The 19628-nt window shown below is 39.6% G+C and overlaps 1 long non-coding RNA gene across 1 annotated transcript in view; it reads right to left on the reverse strand.

Moving 5' to 3' along the window:
* Positions 1-19628, reverse strand: part of LOC122682471 — a 34321-nt gene that overhangs the window by 5259 nt on the left and 9434 nt on the right. The gene's annotated exons all lie outside the window — the stretch shown is intronic.

Here is a 19628-nt window from a genome sequence, read left to right on the forward strand (position 1 = left end):
ACCTAAAGAACATGTAAGCCCTGAAATACCTAACGCCTGTCAAGCAACAAACTCACCTTAGAAGCTTTTGAAATATCTTGGGGTGAGATCCCAGGATTGCTTTTTTTTCCAAAAAGCTTCACATGCAATTTTACTGTATGTTAAAGGTTAAGAATGGCTGTTCTAATCCCATTCCTCTTATCTTACAGATGGTGACCTGGGGCCCAGAGAGGTGCTGCCTTGCTCGCGATCACATACCTGGTTAAGAGCAGAAACAAGACAAGAACTCAAACCTCCTGATTCCTGGCCTAGAGTCTTTATCCTTACACTACTGTCCTGCCCCACTGACTGTTTTCTGAATATTTACTATTATTACTTCCTAACACAATTGAAAATGTATAACCATTGGTTATTTAATGACAAATCATGAAGTTGCAAGATCTAGCATTTATAAAAGAAGTCAGTCACAAAAGATCACATATTCTCTGAATCCTTTTATATGAAATGTCCAAAGTAAACAACCCCACACTGATAGGAATAAACTAATAAATTACTAAGAGCTGGCAGAAAAGGTAGAAATGAGCTTCTTTGGGAGGTGATGAAAAGTGTTCTAAAATTAATTGTGGCAATGTTTGTGTAACTCTGTGAATATATTAAAAAACCACTGAATTGTACACTTTAAAAATATGAATTGTATGGTATATGAATTATATCCCAATAAGACTGTTTTTAAAAAAAATCTTGCACTAACTTCTCACTGGATTCTGAAAGATAATTTAAATTTTTTACTTAATTTATTTTTCAACATATCTCTAAAACAACACATAGTTTCCAAATGGATCTTATCCTTTAGTTTAGTTTATCCCTACTGAGGTCTATTTCTCAGCACCCATACCCTCAAAGAGATTAATCTTCCCAGAGCTTAGTCTGGCATTTAGGATCCTTGCTCTTCTTGCCACCAGACATGGTGCCTTTGCCAAGATTGTTCCCTCCACTGAGAAGGCCAAATTGTGTGTTCAAGGCCTGGCTCATACGTCATCTTTTCAAGGGCCCTTTGTATCCCCCACACTGGAGGCTGTCTGTCTTCTAGGGTGTAAGAGGTGACTTTTAAAAAGAAATTTATTTATTTACTTATTTTTGGCTGTCCTGGGTCTTTGTGCTACGTGCAGACTTTCTCTCTAGTTTTGGGGAGCAGGGGCTACTCTCTAGTTTCGGTGCATGGGCTTCTCACTGCAGTGGCTTCTCTTGTTGTGGAGCATGTGCTCTGGGTCACACGGGCTTTAGTAGTTGTAGCATCTGGGCTTAGTTGCCCCATGGCATGTGGGATCTTCCCAGACCAGAGAATGAACCTGTGTCCCTTGCATTAGCAGGTGGACTCTTAACCACTGGACAACCATGGAAGTCTTAAGAAGTGACATCTTGATCAAATGTTTAGATACCACATAACAAGGTCATCAGCCTTCCAGCCTGAAATCTGGGCCCTCACCACCCACTAGTGATACCCGTCACTAAGTTAACACCACCTTTGATTTTTCTTATTGCATCACCTCCGGTCTAGCACTAAATTCTGTGTCTGTTAACTTTTTTTCTTTCTTCTGCCCATTATGCTATCCCCCCTCTCCCCCTCCATCTTGTTCCCACCTTCTCAATCCCATCCCCATTCCTACCTCCTCCCTTCACACCTAGCTAATTCTTACTAAATACTCAGAACTCTGGAAAAATGTCATCTCTTCCAGAAAGGCTTCTCTGATGGCTCCCTTTTCCCTTAGGATGGTAGCCAAACTAAAGTAATGGCAAGGAAGTATAGAGAAATGGACAGCTTTGAAAAGTATTGTAGAGATCAAATTGGTAGAACTTGCTCATGTGAAATAAGGATAAAAATAAATCATAAAGATTATACAGAATAAACTGTGAATTTGAGAATAAGCATTGGTAACAATTTAGAGTAATTTCATACATATTTTTCTAAGTTTTATGTCAATCTTTAATTGGTGGATTTTAATAAGAGGGGTCTTCTATATCCTGCCAAGCACATCTTCCTTAAACATTCCTTTTCTAATGGGATAGCCCAGTATTGCTTTATGGATCCAGGGCCTTTAATGACTCCCTTCCTGCTGCTGCACAAGCCTAAACTCTGCTCTGCTTTAAAGGACTTCATAGCCAGTCCAGCCCCTCCCTTCAGCCCCACAGAGCTGTGGGCAGGCTGAGTGCTTCCTCCTCCTGCACGGGTCTTGCTCACTCTTGCTTCCAGCTCTTTTGCCTCCTTCTTGCCTGGGGTGGTCTTTTCTCTGTGCACGTTTCAGAGACAATTCAAGGATCAGCTCCAAGAAACCTTGTCTGCCTGATCCATGGCTCCCTCTGCCTCCTGAACTTCTGAAGTATCCACAGTTGATAGCATCTAATTTAGCACTTGATTATATACATGCATCTAACATAATTTACAGTCATTTTAATGTGTGTTAGACAGGTTTCACCCAACTAGACTATAAATTTACTGAAGGTGGGAATCATGATGTAAAGTTCCTTAAGATCATAAATTCTGGAATCAAACTATGCTCAAATCCTGGCTGTCCCACTTGCCAGCTGTATGATGTTGGGCAAATGATTACCCTCTCTGTGCCTTAGATCTAATGTTTAAGGTGGACATGGTAACGGGACCTATCTCATAGGAGTGGCTATAAGGGCAAATGAGGCAGCTCACGTGCTAATGCTCAGCTGATGCTGGGCATGCTGTAAGAACTCAGTAAACATCAGCTATTACTATTAACCTCCATACTACTAGGTGTATCACTGAACACTGAGTCACCGCATCACTGAGTGCATGCTCAGTCGTGTCCAACTCTTTGCAACCCCATGGATGGTAGCCCGCCAGGCCCCTCTGTCCAAGGGGTTTCCCAGGCAAGAATACTGGAGTGGGCTGCATTTCCTTCTCCAGGGGATCTTCATTGGCAGGCAGATTCTTTACCACTGAGCCACCTGGGAAGCCACTGAGTAGATGCCTAAAAATTAATTTTTATTGACTTAGTTGGTCACATGTAAATTTCTTTTTTTAATTGTCTTTTATTTTTTTGACCATGTGATATGTGAAATCTCAGTTCCCTGGTCAGGGATCAAAGTTGGACCCCCTGCAGTGGAAGCATGGTGTCTTAACCACTGGACCGCCAGTGAAGTCCCATACATTTCTTTTAGATACCCGAAAGAATGAGAAATTCTTGTGTTGAGGCAAAAGGGTGTATTTATACAGACATTAATCATTTTAAAACATTTATGTGGACAATTTTACTTCCCCAGCTTTGAAGAATATCTCATCATTTCCCCATATATGCCCTCACCTAGGTCCTGGAGACCAGGTGAGGAAAGCAAGAGGATTATTACCTCCCTTCCTCTATAAGGAAATACGGATTAAGCATTGGATGACAAGATAAAACTCAGATGCCTGGAGGATTCTGGGTGCTAGGTACCAGCCATCTGTTAAGAATCCAAACTAAATAGTCCCCATTTGTGTCATTCTTGTTTTTGACAGTGTGTACCTCAAAGAAATAAACATAAATTACTATATTGGCCTGTTGGTAGTTGAGGCGACAGTATGTCTAGTAGACTACAAGATGATAATAAAGGTGAGAAGAAGGTAATTAAAGACCCAAGGCTGAGCTCTAGACAAACACTATTATTATGTTTTATATTATACCCATTACCATGCATGCCCCTCCCCCAGTATACTACAAATTAAATGGTTTCAATCGGTTTATCTGGAAGAGCCAATACCTTAAGTCCTTTGTGATCCCTGGACTGCATCCTGGTAAAATCCTTGGGATTCAGGTTACTACAAAGAACAAACTTATTGTAGGTGGGGGAGGAGACATGAGACTGCAGCAGATGATACTACAAGTGTGGGATATGTGTGGATCCATACCATAATAAAAGATCATAGAATGTGAATTGCTTTGTAGAAAGATCTTTTAGGGCTATTCTTCTTCTTTTATACTTAAGTGTCATATTTTCCAAATGAAATATTAAGAAAATAAGAGCTGGTGGAAAAACAGAACTGATTTACTTGTTTTAGGATGAGATGATATAAGACAGAAGCTGAAGGGTAATTGTACTGAGTCAGAATCCCACCTGCTAACTGTTCCCTTTGTCCAAAACCTCTGATGGATGAGGGGCCAGAGCTGTCAAGCAAAGTGGGACTCAAACACAGATGGATGGGAAGTTAGGGTTTCGTGACAAGAGTTAGCACCTGGCTTCTAGCCCTGTTGTGCCACCACTTGGCACTGCGTCTTTGGACAGGTCGCTCCACTTTTCCTCATTAGTAAAATGACCAGTGAGGGACAGGAAAATCATCTCTAGAGCTCTTTCTAGCCCCACCATCTTAGGATTCTGTTGTGTCTAAGAAGACCTATGTCTTCCTCCACATTGTAGATTTGCTGTTGTTTAGTCACTAAGTCCTGTCCAACTCTTTTGTGAACCCATTGACTGTAGCCCGCCAGGCTCCTCTGTCCATGGGATTTCCCAGACAAGATTTCCCCTCCAGGGGATCTTCCTGACCCAGGGATCTGCATTGGCAGACCCTCGTCTCCTGCATTGGGAGGCCGATTCTTTACTTCTGAGCCACCAGGGATGCCCATGTTGTAGATTCAGTTCAGTTCAGTTCAGTCACTCAGTCGTGTCCCACTCTTTGCAACCCCATGAACTGCGGCACGCTAGGCCTCCCTGTCCATCACCAACTCTTGGAGTTTACCCAGACTCATGTCCATTGAGTCAGTGATGCCATCCAACCATCTCATCTTCTGTCGTCCCCTTCTCCTCCTGCCTTCAATCTTTCCCAACATCAGGGTCTTTTCAGATGAGTCAGCTCTTCGCATCAGGTGGCCAAAATACCAGTTTCAGCTTCAACATCAGTCCTTCCAATGAACACCCAGGACTGATCTCCTTTAGGATGGACTGGTTGGATCTCCTTGCTGTCCAAGGGACTCTCAAGAGTCTTCTCCAACACTACAGTTCAAAAGCATCAATTCTTCAGTGCTTAGCTTTCTTTATAGTCCAACTCTCACATCCATACATGATTACTGGAAAAACCATAGCCTTGACTAGACGGACCTTTGTTGACAAAGTAACATCTCTGCTTTTACTCTTCACCTAAAAACTTGATCTTTCTCTCTCCCCTCCCCTGCACTCTTTCTTCTTTCCCAAACATCCCAGCATGTACACACTGTCCCTTTCTCCCTCTGAATTACATTTCAGAATCTGAAAAATATTCCCTAGCCTGTAATTACTGGTTATTAACAATGCTTTCCCCTGGAGGTTTCTAGGAAGCATTTGCTGCAAGTTTGAACTTAAATCTGTAGTTTCCAAGGAGGAGGAAGATGATGGTACTGAATGTCTGGCCATGTAGAGCTGTCTCAGGGCAGTTTCCCTACAGAAACTGAACAGTGGTTGCACATAAAGCTAATGATTATACTGCTTCACCACTGCCCTTTAAATGGTCCCTTAGAACTAGGATTGCTCTAAAGTCTCCATAATTGTCTTAAATCACTGGGTCTTTCAATACCGTTCTCTGATATAATTTCTGAGTAGGCAGTCAGCATAAAAAAGGACTAGGTCAGCTCTCTTTGTGTGTCAGGACTTGGCAACCCAGTTCCTCTGGGATGTGTCTCCTGGCAGCCACCCAGCCTAGCTATCAACAATAAAAGCTTCTGTTTGTGCTTCCAGTAAGTCACAAATAAATCTCCTCAATCCCACCTGCTTTCTGAGAAGGGCTTCAACCGTGTCCTTTATCTTGGGGTTGAAAGAGAGAGACATGATTGTAGCTTTAGGAAAATAGGTTTTCAATGTCCGCTAAGCAATTGTTCCTTTTCATTGTTCCCTACTCCCAGTGTTTAGATGTGTGATTTGAGCTGCAGTCCACTGGCTGCCAAGGTTTTGAGACTGCTTTCCCACTTAATGTTAATTGCCTTTTTGAAGCTGCTCAGCCCAAAGTGACCCTTCTGGGTATGGAAAGTGTTCCTTGTGGAAAAAGGGCTCAGGACCCCAGAACAGGAAAGGCATACCCTCCAGTGGCAACCACGCAAGGGGCAGGGGGCAGTGACCTGCCTGGCTATGGCTTCAGGAAGCCTCATTATCACCCTCAGAAAGTGAGAGGGCCAGGACTGTTGGCCTCTGGGGGAGTACCAGGCACCCAGGCCGGTACTAAAGGAAGAACAAGATAGAATTCCTGTTTAGCTAAACAAGAAAACAGATGACCTCAGTTGCAGCTCAAACAGGTTGAATTTCTTAAATACCACTCATCAAAAACCTCCTCTGAAACATTAAGCCTCGTATTCCTGTTCTGAGGTAAACATTAATCCTATTTTCTGGCAAGATGGAGAATGAGGTCAATCACATTGTTTTCCACTGCAAGTCAACATTTTGGAATTAAAGAAATCTTCTGAATCTCTTCTCAAATTTACACAAATGAGTCGTTTCAGGTGATTCACCACTGTGCATATGAGCAACCTATTTCCTGAAGCATTGTCAATGGAAGCAGGGTTTTCCCCCCATGTTGTGTTCCACTGGCCATTAAAGACGCCCAGAAGGACTAGAAGTGAATGTTACCAAAGAAAAATCTCCTATGCATACTTCGGTCCTTATAAAAGGAAACAGATTTCTGTGTTTGCCCATACTTCCTTCTCTTGTTGTTATTGTCTTTTTTTCTTTTTTTTGGCTGTGCTGTGAGACATGCGGGATCTTAGTTCCCCAACTTCCCAGCCAGGGACTGAATCTGTGCCCCCAGCAGTGAAAGCACGGAATCTTAACTGCTGGACCTCCAGGGAAGTCCCCATACTTCCTTCTCTTGTAATGCCAAACTCTGCAAGAGAACTTTGCACGTGTTCCCACAATTCAGATATGTCCAAGTTTCCCCTTTTCATAAGAATCCCAGGGGATGAGGGCCCACCCTAATGACCTCGCTTTAACCCTCCTTAGAGAGCCTATCTCTAAGAAAGATCACCTTCTGAGCTACTGGAGGTTAGGACCTCAACATATGAATTTTAGAGTGGGATACAATCCAACCCGGAGAAGGCAATGGCAACCCATTCCAGTACTCATGCCTGGAAAATCCCATGGACAGAGGTGCCTAGTAGGTGCCTGCAGGTGGCTGCAGTCCATGGGGTCGCACAGAGTCGGACACGACTGAAGCGACTTAGCAGCAGCAGCAGTACAATCCAACCCATCAGACTGTCACAAATAGGATTCCCAGGGAAGCAGACTCTGAGATGGCATTTAGCATGCACAGTGCTTTTTCTTATTTTTATTTATTTATTTTAAAATAATTTTATTTATTTATTTTGATTTGCGCTGGGTCTTCGTTGCTGTGAGGGTTTTTCTCTAGTTGTGGTGAGCAGGGGCTACTCTTGTGTTGTGGAACACGGGCCCGAGGGCACAGGCTCAATATTGTGGCACATGGGCTTAGTTACTCCATGGCATGTGGGATTGTCCCAGACCAGGGCTCGAACCGGAGTCTCCTGCGCTGGCAGGAGGATCCTTTACCACTGAGCCACCTGGGAAGCCCTGTGTTGTGTTTTTAAATTTATTCTATTGATGTATAGTTGATTTACAATGTTGCGTCAGTTCTTACTATCACACATATTCTTTTTCATATTCTTTTCCATTATGCTTTATTACTGGATATTGAATACAGTTGCCTGTATTATGTACAGTAGGACCTGCTGTTTATCTATTCTATATATTAATACAATAGCTTGCACCTGCTAATCCCAAACTCCCAGTCCATCCCTCTCCCACTTCTTCTCTCCCTTTGGCAACTGTAAGTCTCTTTTCTATGTCTGAGTATGTTTCTGTTTCATAACTATGTCCATTTGTGCCATATGTTAGGTTCCCCTCGATAACATATAAGTGATATCATATGGTATTTGTCTTTGTCTTTCTGATTTATTTCACTTAGTATGATAATCTCTAGGTCCATCCTTGTTGCTGCAAATGGCATCATTGCATTCTTTTTTATGGCTCTGTAGTATTCCATCATACCGGAGAAGGCAATGGCACCCCACTCCAGTACTCTTGCCTGGAAAATCCCATGGATGGAGGAGCCTGGTAGGCTGTGGTCCATGAGGTCGCTAAGAGTCGGACACGACTAAGCGACTTCACTTTCACTTTTTACTTTCACACATTGGAGAAGGAAATGGCAACCCACTCCAGTGTTCTTGCCTGGAGAATCCCAGGGACGGGGGAGCCTGGTGGGCTGCCGTCTATGGGATCACACAGAGTCGGACACGACTGAAGTGACTTAGCAGCAGCAGCAGCAGTGTTCCATCATATACACATATACTACATCTTTTGCATCCATTCCTCTGTCTATGGACATTGAGGTTGCTCCCATGTCTTGAGTTTTGTAAACAGTTAATGCACAGTGTTTATTAAGACTCGTCCTTGGGCTCACCATCTGGAGAAGCGGGAGAAAGGAAACAGACAGGATGGGTAGAGGGATGTCATGTCATCATGCAGACCCCACAACTGCCAATACCACAGGGTTCTCTGGAGTTAGAATGATCCTTCAGGGTTGTACCAAGTTGGGCTGAGAGGGCCAGGGCTTTATACTGCCACATCAGTCAGTCACTGGAACTTGTCACCTCAAAAAGTGGTATGACCCTGGTCGAGGCAGCTCTCTACAGCTGAGGCGGTCTCTGAAGGGGCTGACAGCTGAGGGCATCAGCCAGGGCAACACGTCCTCAGTAAAGGGAGATCTGGGCAGTGTATCATAGAGCCCACCACACTGGCTACAAAAATGGAATATGATGTATTCTTTTGCAACTTTCTCTTCAAAAGGGTTAATGATTATTTTCAAACATATTCCAAATAGACAGAAGAGTATAATTAACAGCTATATATCCACTGGGCTTCCCTGGTGGCTCAGTGATAAAAGAACCTGCCTGCCGGTTCAGGAGAGGCAGGTTTGATCCCTGGGTTGGGAAGATTCCCTAGAGAAGGAAATAGCAACCCACTCCAGTATTCTTGCCCAGAAAACCTCATAGACAGAAGAGCCTGGCTGGCTAAGTCCATGGGATCACAAAGAGTTGGACACAGTTTAACAACTAAACAACAAAAACAACCCATTATCTAGATACTTTGATTATCAAGATTTTGCAACACTTGCTTCATCTATCCCTTTCTCTTTTTTGATTCATTACTTTGAAGTAGACTTCATATCATTTCATCCTTGCAACTTCAATATCCATCTCTAACAAATATGAACATTTTCTTATATAACTTCAATGCCATTTTCATACCAAATAAACTAGTAACAATTCTTTGGTCCATATGAAGATTTTCCTAATTATCTTTAAAAATTCAATTTTATAATAAGCTTATTTTAATTAGAATCTATATTAGGGGAACACATTATTTTGGTTATGTCACATTTCTTTGAATCTAAAGTCCTTCCTTTTCCCTTTTATCTCCATGCAATTGTCTTGTTGAATAATTAAAAGAGTGTGAGCCATTCTTATTTATTTGCTTCTTAATGGTTCACTTAACTTGTTCCTCTATCCTCCATATTTCCTGTAATTTTAAGTTAGCTCTAAAGCTTGCTTAGATCCAGGTTCAAGAATCACAGGTAGCAAAGAATAAAGAAGTGCCATTTGATTGCCTGAAACAGTCCATATGGAAAACATAGGATAAAGCTTAATTCTTTCCCTTTATATTGCCAATTTTCAGAATATCTAAGAATGTTTTTCACTTTCTCTCTGTAAAATCTCTTATGAGATCATGATTTTAAAAATATGATAAGTGCTTTCCATCAATTGCTGTAAATGTTCTTGTGAATGCTTATGGCGTCCAGTTTTTTTACCAAGAAGAGTCTCTTTGTGTCAGCTTCCTATGTCCTTTTGACATAATCCAACTGATTTTTTTGAGAACTTACTTGCTTTCTAGAATAACAAGATGTTTCAGGCTTTTACTGTACATTTTATTCCTCAGACCAGGAATTAGCCATTTCTCCAAAAAGCTCTGCTTCTTTTTAGTGGGAAATTGGTTTTTTTAAACAAACTTTTTGTTGTGGAATAGTTATAGATTAAAGAAAAATTGTGGAGATAATACAAAGAAAAATCTCATATACACCATGCAGTTTCCCTCATTATTAGCATTATTAGTGTGGCATATTTGTCATAATTAATGAACCAATACTGCTGCGTTTTTTAAAAATAATTTTACGTATTATTTATTTACTTATAGCTATTATTTATTCATAGCCATGCTGGGTCTTCCATGCCACGTGACTTTTCTCTAGTTGCTGTGGGTGGGGGCTACTCCCTAGTTCCGGTGCGCAGGCTTCTCATTGTGGTGGCTTCTCTTGTTGCGGAGCACAGGTCACAGACGTGTGCACTTCAGTAGTTGCAGCTCCTGGGTCCTAGAGCACAGGCTCAACAGTTGCGATGCATGGTCTTACACGCTCTAAGGCATGTGGGATCTTCCCAGATCAGGAATCGAACCCATTTACCACTGAGCCACCAGGGAAGCTCTGCTGCGTTATTATTAACTGAAACCCACACTTTACTCAGATTTCCTTAGCTTTTAAGTAATCTTTTTTTTTGTTCCAGGATCCCATCGATAATACCACATTACATTTAGTCAACAAGTCTCCTCAGGCTTTTCTTGGATGGTTTTTTTGACTCAGTCAGCTTCTCAGACTTTCTTTGTGATGACCTTAACAGTTCTGAGGAATTCTGGTCAGATATTTTACAGACTGTCCAACAACTGGGGTTTGTCTGATGTTTTCCTCATAATTGCCCTGGGACTGTGCGGCTTGGGGAGGAAGATCACAGAGGTAAAATACAGTTCTCACCACATCCTATCAGAGGTTCATGCTATCAACATGATTTATCACCAGTGACGTTAACCTTGATCACCAGGCTGAGGTAATACTTGTCAGGTTTTTCCCACTGTAAAGTTACTCCTCTCCTCCCTCTTTGGAAGTTATTATGCACAATCCACACTTAAGGAGTAAGGTATGTTCCTTCTCCTTAGAGGAGGAGTATCTATATAAATTGGAATTCTTCTGCATGACAACTTTGTTTATATTCCTCCATTCATTCATTCAATTATTTATTTATTTATAGCACTATGTATTCATAGATATTGATTTTATATCTTGATTTTTAATCCAATGTAACTTTATTTATTTGTGCTCAAGTTGATCCAGTTTGGGGCATTGAGCTCTTTCAGTTGGCACCTGTGTCCCTTTGATATAATTCTACCATTGCAGGTTTCTTGAACACTTCATTACTTTCTGGCACTAGGATCATCTTGTATATTTCTTGCCCTAGTGTTAGAATCAGCCATTTCTCCAAAGAGCTCTGGTTCCTTTTACTGGAGAATGTTATTAGAAATACAAGATAGGAGTGCTTGCTGCTATTGGGGTGTGTCATTGCTTCTAGGCACTCTCAGCTGACAGAGAAAGAAAATACATGTATGGATATATATACACATGGACATATTTATTAATATTTCTATATATAACCATTATATCTATATCAAGCTAAAAATGGGTTCACACTGATGTCCCCAACTCTAATCCATTATCACATGGATCATTTAGCTTCTTCTTGCTTTTCTGTAACTTCCAACTCCAACACTAAGAAAGAAATCTGACTCTCACCATCCTCCATCCATTTACTTGATTGTTCAGTTCCAGTATGGATGTATATTGGTTTCAGAATTGTTAATCTTTACCCTTGAGGGAAGCATCTTTATTGACTATAGTACTTATTATGTACAATTCCTTTCACTTTTATTCATACAGACTCCACCCATTTCCAAAGTTACTGAGGTCAGCACTTTTTCTCCCCATCCTTTTCAGAGAGGTTGGTTCACATGTTTGTCATACAGCTAGATTCTTTCATCACATTCTATTCTAGGATTCTCTGACCTCCTAAATGTTTTGGGAATAGTTTGTCAAAACTTACAATCTTGGTGCTAAGGGAGCTCTTTGCTACTGGTATATAATTATTTCTAGACCTATTCAGTAAACAGAACTAGGAAATAATTTTTTTCATGGTTATAATTTTTTTTAAACTTTATACATAATTAACTCATTCAATTATATCTAACCCATACAATTCACCCACTTAAAGTGCACAATTTAACAATTTTAAGTGTATTCACAGAGTTGTGCAACCATTGCCAAATCAACTTTAGATTATTTTTATCACCCCACAAAGAAATTCTGTATTCATTAAAAGTCACTCTCCATTACTCCAACCCTTTCCCATACCCCCTTCTCCCTACCAGCCCCAGGCAACTATCAACCTGCTTTAGGTATGGATGGATTTGTCCATCCTGGACATTTTATATAAATGAAATCACACAAAATGTGGCTCTTTATGTCTGATTTCTTTCACTTAGCATAATGCTTTCAAAGTTCATCTATGTTGTAGTATGTATACGTACTTCATTCCTTTTTACTGTTGAATAACATTCCATTGTGAGGATATACCACAATTTACTCATTCATCAGTGGATTAACATTTGGATTGTTCCCACTTTTTGACTATCACAAATAAAGCTGTTATGAACATTCGTAAACTAGCTTTTGTGTGGCCATATGTTTTCTCTTCTCTTGGATATATAGCTAGGATTAGAATTGCTGAGTCATATGCTAACTCTGCGTTTAGTATCTTGAGAAACTGAAAAATTGTTTTCCTATATGGCTGCATCATTTTATAATTCCACAGGCAATGTGTGAGGTTCCAATTCCTCCACATCCTCAATGACCCTTGTTATTATCTGTGTTTTTTATCAGAGCCATCTTAATGTGTGTGATGTAGTATCAGATATTTTTTTAAAATATTTATTTATTTGGCTGCACTGGGTCTTGCAGTTGTGGGATCTTGCAGTTGCAGAATGTGGGATCTTTAGTTTCAGCATGTGGGATCAAGTTCCCCTACCAGGGATCAAACCCGGGCCCCCCGCTGCATTGGGAGGGCAGGGTCTCAGCCACTGGACCACCAGGGAAATCCCAGACATTTATTTTTATCATAGAATCTTAGATTCATTTTAAAAATAGAATCTTCTAGCAACCATGCTCTCTTCCCAACACATATTCTATGGTAAGAAAGTTTATCAGGTAAGTTTCACTTAATGATTGTAGTTTATTGTTGATAAATAGTTCTGAATTAGTAGAAAGAGAATGAAACTTAAATCTAGATATACTTAAGCTCAAGACCCAAGTTTCTGCCTTCTTATGTGTATAAAATGAATATATGTGTATAATAAGAATATCTATCTCACATGGTTGTTGAATGAATTAAATGAGATAACACGAGAAAGCTCTCTGTAAACTATAAAGCTCTACACAAAGTCATCACTCCTGGCATTGTAGGATGGTGAAAAAGTAAAAGCTTTTCCTTAATGATGCTCCTTTATAAGATGCTGCACTAGACTTTGAACTCCTAAAGAAGTAAAACCATGTATTACTCTTTAAGTCCCGGATAGTGTCCAGCGTATATTGTGCCTGTTACCACCCTCTCCTTTACCTAAACTCTCAGGAAACACTCAGACCACAGATAGGAATCATCTGCTTGCTTTTTCCTCAAGATTCACTTTTTTGTCGTCATCTCAGATAATTAGAATTTCTGCTGGCAGGGGTTCTTCTGGGTCTCTATCTTGTTTCCCCCATGTCTTGCCTCCCCTCTTGTTTTGCCCATTTGGATTTAGCAGTTCAGCTTTAGAATGTGACTTCCTAAGCTCTACTTGCCCGGAAACTTGATGGGCCACTGAGTCAGGCTATTGCCTCATCTCTCTGCCCAGCCAGAACAGTGAGGACATTATGATACACTTGGGATGTTGTATTATCTGGGGAGGGACACTAGACACTCAAGTCCTATCAGTTATCAAATCCTGAAAATCTGCCTCTAAATCTCTCATGTCAGATTCTTCTTCTCCACTTTCACTGCCATCAGCCTCATTTAGATTTTATTACCTCTTGGATCTTTTAAAATCATGTGTTCATCTTCAAGTGACTTTGCTATTAATACTAGACCATAGGGTAACTGGAAAGGGAATAAGAATACTGTAGATTCCATTTTAAAATAAGATACCAGTAGTAAACTGAGCCCTGGCATGGAGCCACATATACAAAATTCTGGTACAGTGAATTTCAAAGAATAGGTTTACTATTCATTAGTAAGTCAAGAAATCAATTTAGTGAATTGTGACCAGCATTCAAAAAGTGAAGTAGAATAGAATTTTAGGTAGAAAATACTAGATATTATGCATAGCAAGCATATTCTATTTTGGATATATAATATGAATGCAAAATGTATTTTTTACAATGGATTGATGATCAAAGGTTGAAAACACTGAACTAGTATATTCCATACATTCTTTTAAACCTAAATGTTAATCTTGATCTATATCTAACATAAAAAACATACCAGAAGGCTTATAAAGGATTAGAACTCAGACTTCTTGGGTTTGAACTCTGGCTGTAATATTTACTTGGTAACTTTTAGCAACTTATAAATATTTTGTGTCTCAGTTCTGTCATCTGTAAAATGGGCAGGCATGCTTATACTACCTCTCTGTGAGAGTTATAAAGAGGAATAAATTGAGTTAATACAAAAAGCATCTAGAACAGAATCTGGCACAGAGTAATAAATTAAGAAATGTTAGCCATTATTATAAATTTTCTCATATCATTTAGTAATGGCAATCAGGATTTTAAAATTCCATGTTTCTAACATGTACCATTTTAAGTCAGGTCATAGGCTTCTCACACATAGGCCAATCATCTATAGACTAGGCCTGTTATTTATAGATTTTAATAAAGACTCTTTGGGCAATCATCTCAGAATCTTCCCAGAGCAGAGATTGAATCTGCGTCCCTTGCATCGGCAGGTGGATTTCTAACCACAGGACCACCAGGGAAGCCCTTTTCTTTTTTTGGCCACACTGCACAGCTTGTGGGATCTTAGGGACTGAACTCAGCCATGGCGGTGAAAGCGGGAGTCCTCACCACTAGACTGTCATGGAATTTCCTCTATCAAGTATTGTGATTGAAGGGCACAAGCTGCAGGCCCTCATTTAAAACCTGTACTGTGCACATCACTGGGGGGAGGACTTCATTTATACAATATAGGGGAAGTCCAGCGACATAATGCCAGTAACACAAGGATTGCTAGGTTTCACTGAAGTTAAACAGCTGATGCACTGCTCTTTGAGAAGTTCTCTCTTCGTGGTTTTCTAGTAAATGTCTAACAACTAGCTCTCCGAGAGGGAAAAAAGCCCTGATTTGTAGTGCTGGCCAATTTCCATGGTATAAATGCTTCCCTTATGACCAATTTCAAGCTACCAATGTGAATCACTGAATACAGAACTGGGGGAACAGTCAGTTCTCATGAGCCTTTACAAGCAGACACTGCATGTAACTGTTTCATGATTTTTTGCGTATGGAAGAATGAAAGGTTTTTTAGATAAAATACTTTTTAATCATCAAATGTTTCTTTGCTTTGAAGTATCAAATCAATGGACTCCTTAGTCATGCAAAGAGAAAGGAAAGATTTATTCTGGAATGAAGATTTTGAGACAATGTGACTCCAAGACACTGAACCACTCTTTGAATAATGTAAAATGCTACAGCTCTCCAGATTGTTCTTTTGAAAAGTTTTCTTTTCAAAATTAGAATTCAGACCAAACAGCCCCTAAAAATGATCTCCTGTCTTTATTAGATAAGGAAATGAGAATAGGCGATCAGATGAATGTAGGAAGGCTGTAGGGGCAAGTCTGCCTCACACTGAAAAAGAACTGCCAGCTTGACTGGACTAGGACTGCAGAGCTCAATCTGAACCATTCATCTAAAGATCCCACTCGGTGTTATTACATATTGAATAACCTAGATTTGGGGAAATGCAAGGATGGAGAAGTTCAGGGTTCTGGAAGACTGTCCTGGAAGAACCATTATGACAAAGCCAACCACACAGGGAGCAGACATTTGAGTTTCAACTACCCTACAAGGGGACAGAAGAATTCCAGAGCCTACATCCTTCACCCTGACACAATGATGAGCTGTGCTCTGCTTAGTCGCTCAGTCGTGTCCGACTCTTTGCGACCCCAAGGACTGCAGCCCACCAGGCTCCTCTGTCCATGGGATTCTCCAGGCCAGAATACTGGAGTGGGTTGCCATGCCCTTCTCCAGGGGATCTTCCTGACCCAGGGATCAAACCCAGGTCGGCCGCATTGCAGGCGAATTCTTTGTCGACTGAACCACCACAATTTATTCTCATAAAAAAAGCATTCGCTATTAAATGAAAATATAGAACAGTAGTTCAGAGCCAAACACTGGAGCAGAATAGGTCCCGGTGTGAATGATCATGTTGCCATTTATTAGCTGTGAGAGACCTTGAACATATTATTTAACTTTTCTGAACTTCTTAACTTTTCCTCAACTGAGGAAAACAGGGAATATAACTGTTCCTACCTCCTAGAACTACTTTAAGGATTAAATTAGATAATACATATAAAGTACTTAGCCTTGATTAGGTGCTCAAAAATTAGTACTATTAACAAAAGTAAATAAATCTCAATCCTACTTTTGGAAGCTAGATGCCTGATGTAGTAGATACTATACTATTTAAGTAGATATTATGTCTTAGCATCATAATAAATCTCACCCCAGATTTATAATTGTTTCCAGGTAAATTCAGAGCTAAAACTGTCTATGACTGGGCAGGAGCTGCACGGGAAAGAAAATTTAAAGCCTGCATCTGTACAGGATGCCTTGAGTAAGTCGGATGTATTGACTGTGAGGTTCAGCTAAGAGCTGATGGTTAATTTCAAGAGAAGATGTCAGTTATTTTGGGGATGATGCTGACATGGATCTTTTTTTGTTTCAATTAAAGTATAGTTGATTTACAATGTTTCAGGTGTATAGCAAAGTGATTCAGATATACACACACACACATATTCTTACAAGATACTGAATATAGCTGGCATGGATATTTATCAGAATCTTCCAGATTTCGATTTAGAACGGTGCCATCATTTGTACCATGGCTTCTGTGGGCACTATGGTGTCATGCTGTCAGCAAACATTAAAGGGACCATCCTACCTCAGAGCAGGAAGTCATCTAAATCTATCAAAATCATTCTTGTCTGCATTCCCTGTCCCAGTCTCTTCATTACATATTTAGTCAAAGCTGGTGACACCAGAATATAAACTTATCTTAATTAAACCATCCCCCAGTGTGCTTTAGTGTTCTGCAGCGAGAGCACTAGCAGTCATGAAGAGGAAGCTGAGGATGAATTCTTTGTGTGAGGTCTCCATTTTATACTGATTTTCACTGAACAGAAGATGGACTGTTTGCAGCAGGATCACCGGGGACAGCAGGCACTGGAATCTGTGCAATGATTTCTATCTCTGGTCTTTCTGGCATTGATTGAGGTTTCAGGCAAACAGAGGCACTGAGGGCCTAGCAACAATCGCTAGGGAGCTTCCTGGTTGCCAGCAACAGTAAATACCACAGAGACACAAAAACTCAACCTTTCACATGCGCACAATGAAACCTAGAGCCTGGTTTCTTATTTCAGATACAACAGAGTCCTCAAGGTACAGCACGATAGCTTCTTCTTTCCCCTCTTTATATTAGATCTGTTTAATTCTGTACAGAAATACATACTGCCCAGGAGCCTAAATGATCATCTTGTTTCTAAGTTTGTCCAAGAACTATTATAATCTCCCTCTCAGTATTATACTTTTTCTTCTCACTATTTTGAGGGAGAAATGGAAGGAAATGGTGTTGTATATCTGACTTTGGAATTTTAAATAATGTATGACTTGTTTAATGTGTTTGTAACTGTCAGTCTTCTGTAAGAGTTACAATGGATATGCACCCTTCTGAAAATATTCAGGAATAATATTTGAAAGATCTTCTTCTCCAAGTTTACTGTCTCATTTGTTTTTAGAAAAGATAGAAGGACAAAGAATATGAGCAATTTAAGGTTTTTTCATGACTCATTCAAGGAAATTGCATAATAGCCTTCCTCAGCCAAGTTCACATACTCTTCTCAAATACCTTGCTGTTTTCTTTATTCTGTTCCTTCATCCTGATCTCTTTTTCCATCCTTTCCATGGGCCATTAACTTTTCTTTCTTTTCTCTAAGGCTATAAAACTCTCTAGGGTATAATCATGTGGTTTGCAAGGTGATAAGGGAAAACTGAACTATCCTGAAGCTTGCCAGTCTGTCTCCTAGCAACTGTATAATACGTTGCTTAGTAACATGAAGGGTGAGAGTGAAGTCTCTTTTACATACCTAAAAATATTGAAATAATTTAAAAAATATTAATCCTGGGCTCATTTACTAAAATATACAAAATTCAGAGATACTTTTACCATGAGGAGGGTCTTATTTAAGGCCATGATATCTTGAGTATATCTCTACATCTTATAATTTATATACAAGAGTAAAAGATTGCTGTTCTTATAAGCAGATGAAAAAAAAAACCCAAACCTGCAGCATTTTCTAATCCTTTCTCTTCAACACATGCATAATCAGTGTTTAAGGGGAATGGAGAAATGATCTTTTACGCTGAGCAGAGGAAGAAAAAGGCAGCCTTTCCTCTCTTCTGCACATGTATAATTGATTTTTAAATTTAAAGGAAGATGGGGAAATGTTTCCCAAAACCTTTTTCAGCTGGACATCTTTGAGGATTGTGTTTTTCAGGATTACAACTATCTGAAGAGTAATTCTCTGTCAATTTATCCAGGAGCTATCAAAATTTAGAAATACTGAATCACACTACCACAAAGCATTAAAAATCTTTAGTTTCAAATGGTAAATTATTAATTATAAGAGGTTATTATTTACTGAATTAGACCTACTGCATCAGATTCTTCAGTTCAGGAACTAGCACCCTAGTTACTTCAGGACCTCAGGAAACACTGATGCAGTGGATGATTTCCATATGTTACAAAGGGTTAGCTTCTACTATTCTTGTTCCTGGATTTATACATGTAATGCTTAAAGAGGAAAATTCAAAGGCCAACTCCTAAATATTCTGCCACATCCTCCCTTTGAACTAGGCCCCTTGGCTAATAAAATTGGTCAAGGTTTTAATTAGTCATTTCTTCATTCTGCAAATATTAAGACAGTTTTGAAATATAATTGACAGAATTTAGTGATTAGTTGGGATTAACTTAAATCAGTTAATAACATATATAAAGTGCTAAGGACAGAGCCTGACACATAGTAGATATTACATGAGGTTATTATTATTTTAAACTAATTTGATCAACTGGAAGGATGGTGACAATGAACTGATATTGAGAATATGGAACAATTGAGAGTATAGAGTATTGAGGAGGATAACGGAGAAAAATAATTAATTTCATTTAGATATATTGAATTTGAGATGCCTGCATGTTATCCAGGGAGATAAAAACAAATAAGAAAAATAAATCTCAAAGTTAGGGGCATATTGTACAATACTTAAAAAATAAAACTTATTTTTTAATACTTAAAAAATAAATTCTTACTTTGTGTGTGGCTAGCTCTACATAAAAATGAACCAGTTATAATTCATCAGTATTTTACTCCTAACAATATCAATGCATCTATAAACACTTACGGAGGCAGTAAAAATTTTTTCTCAGTAAATCAATCTC

Source organism: Cervus elaphus, chromosome 3 (genome assembly GCF_910594005.1).
Source record: "Cervus elaphus chromosome 3, mCerEla1.1, whole genome shotgun sequence".
Classification (NCBI taxonomy): Eukaryota; Metazoa; Chordata; class Mammalia; order Artiodactyla; family Cervidae; genus Cervus; species Cervus elaphus.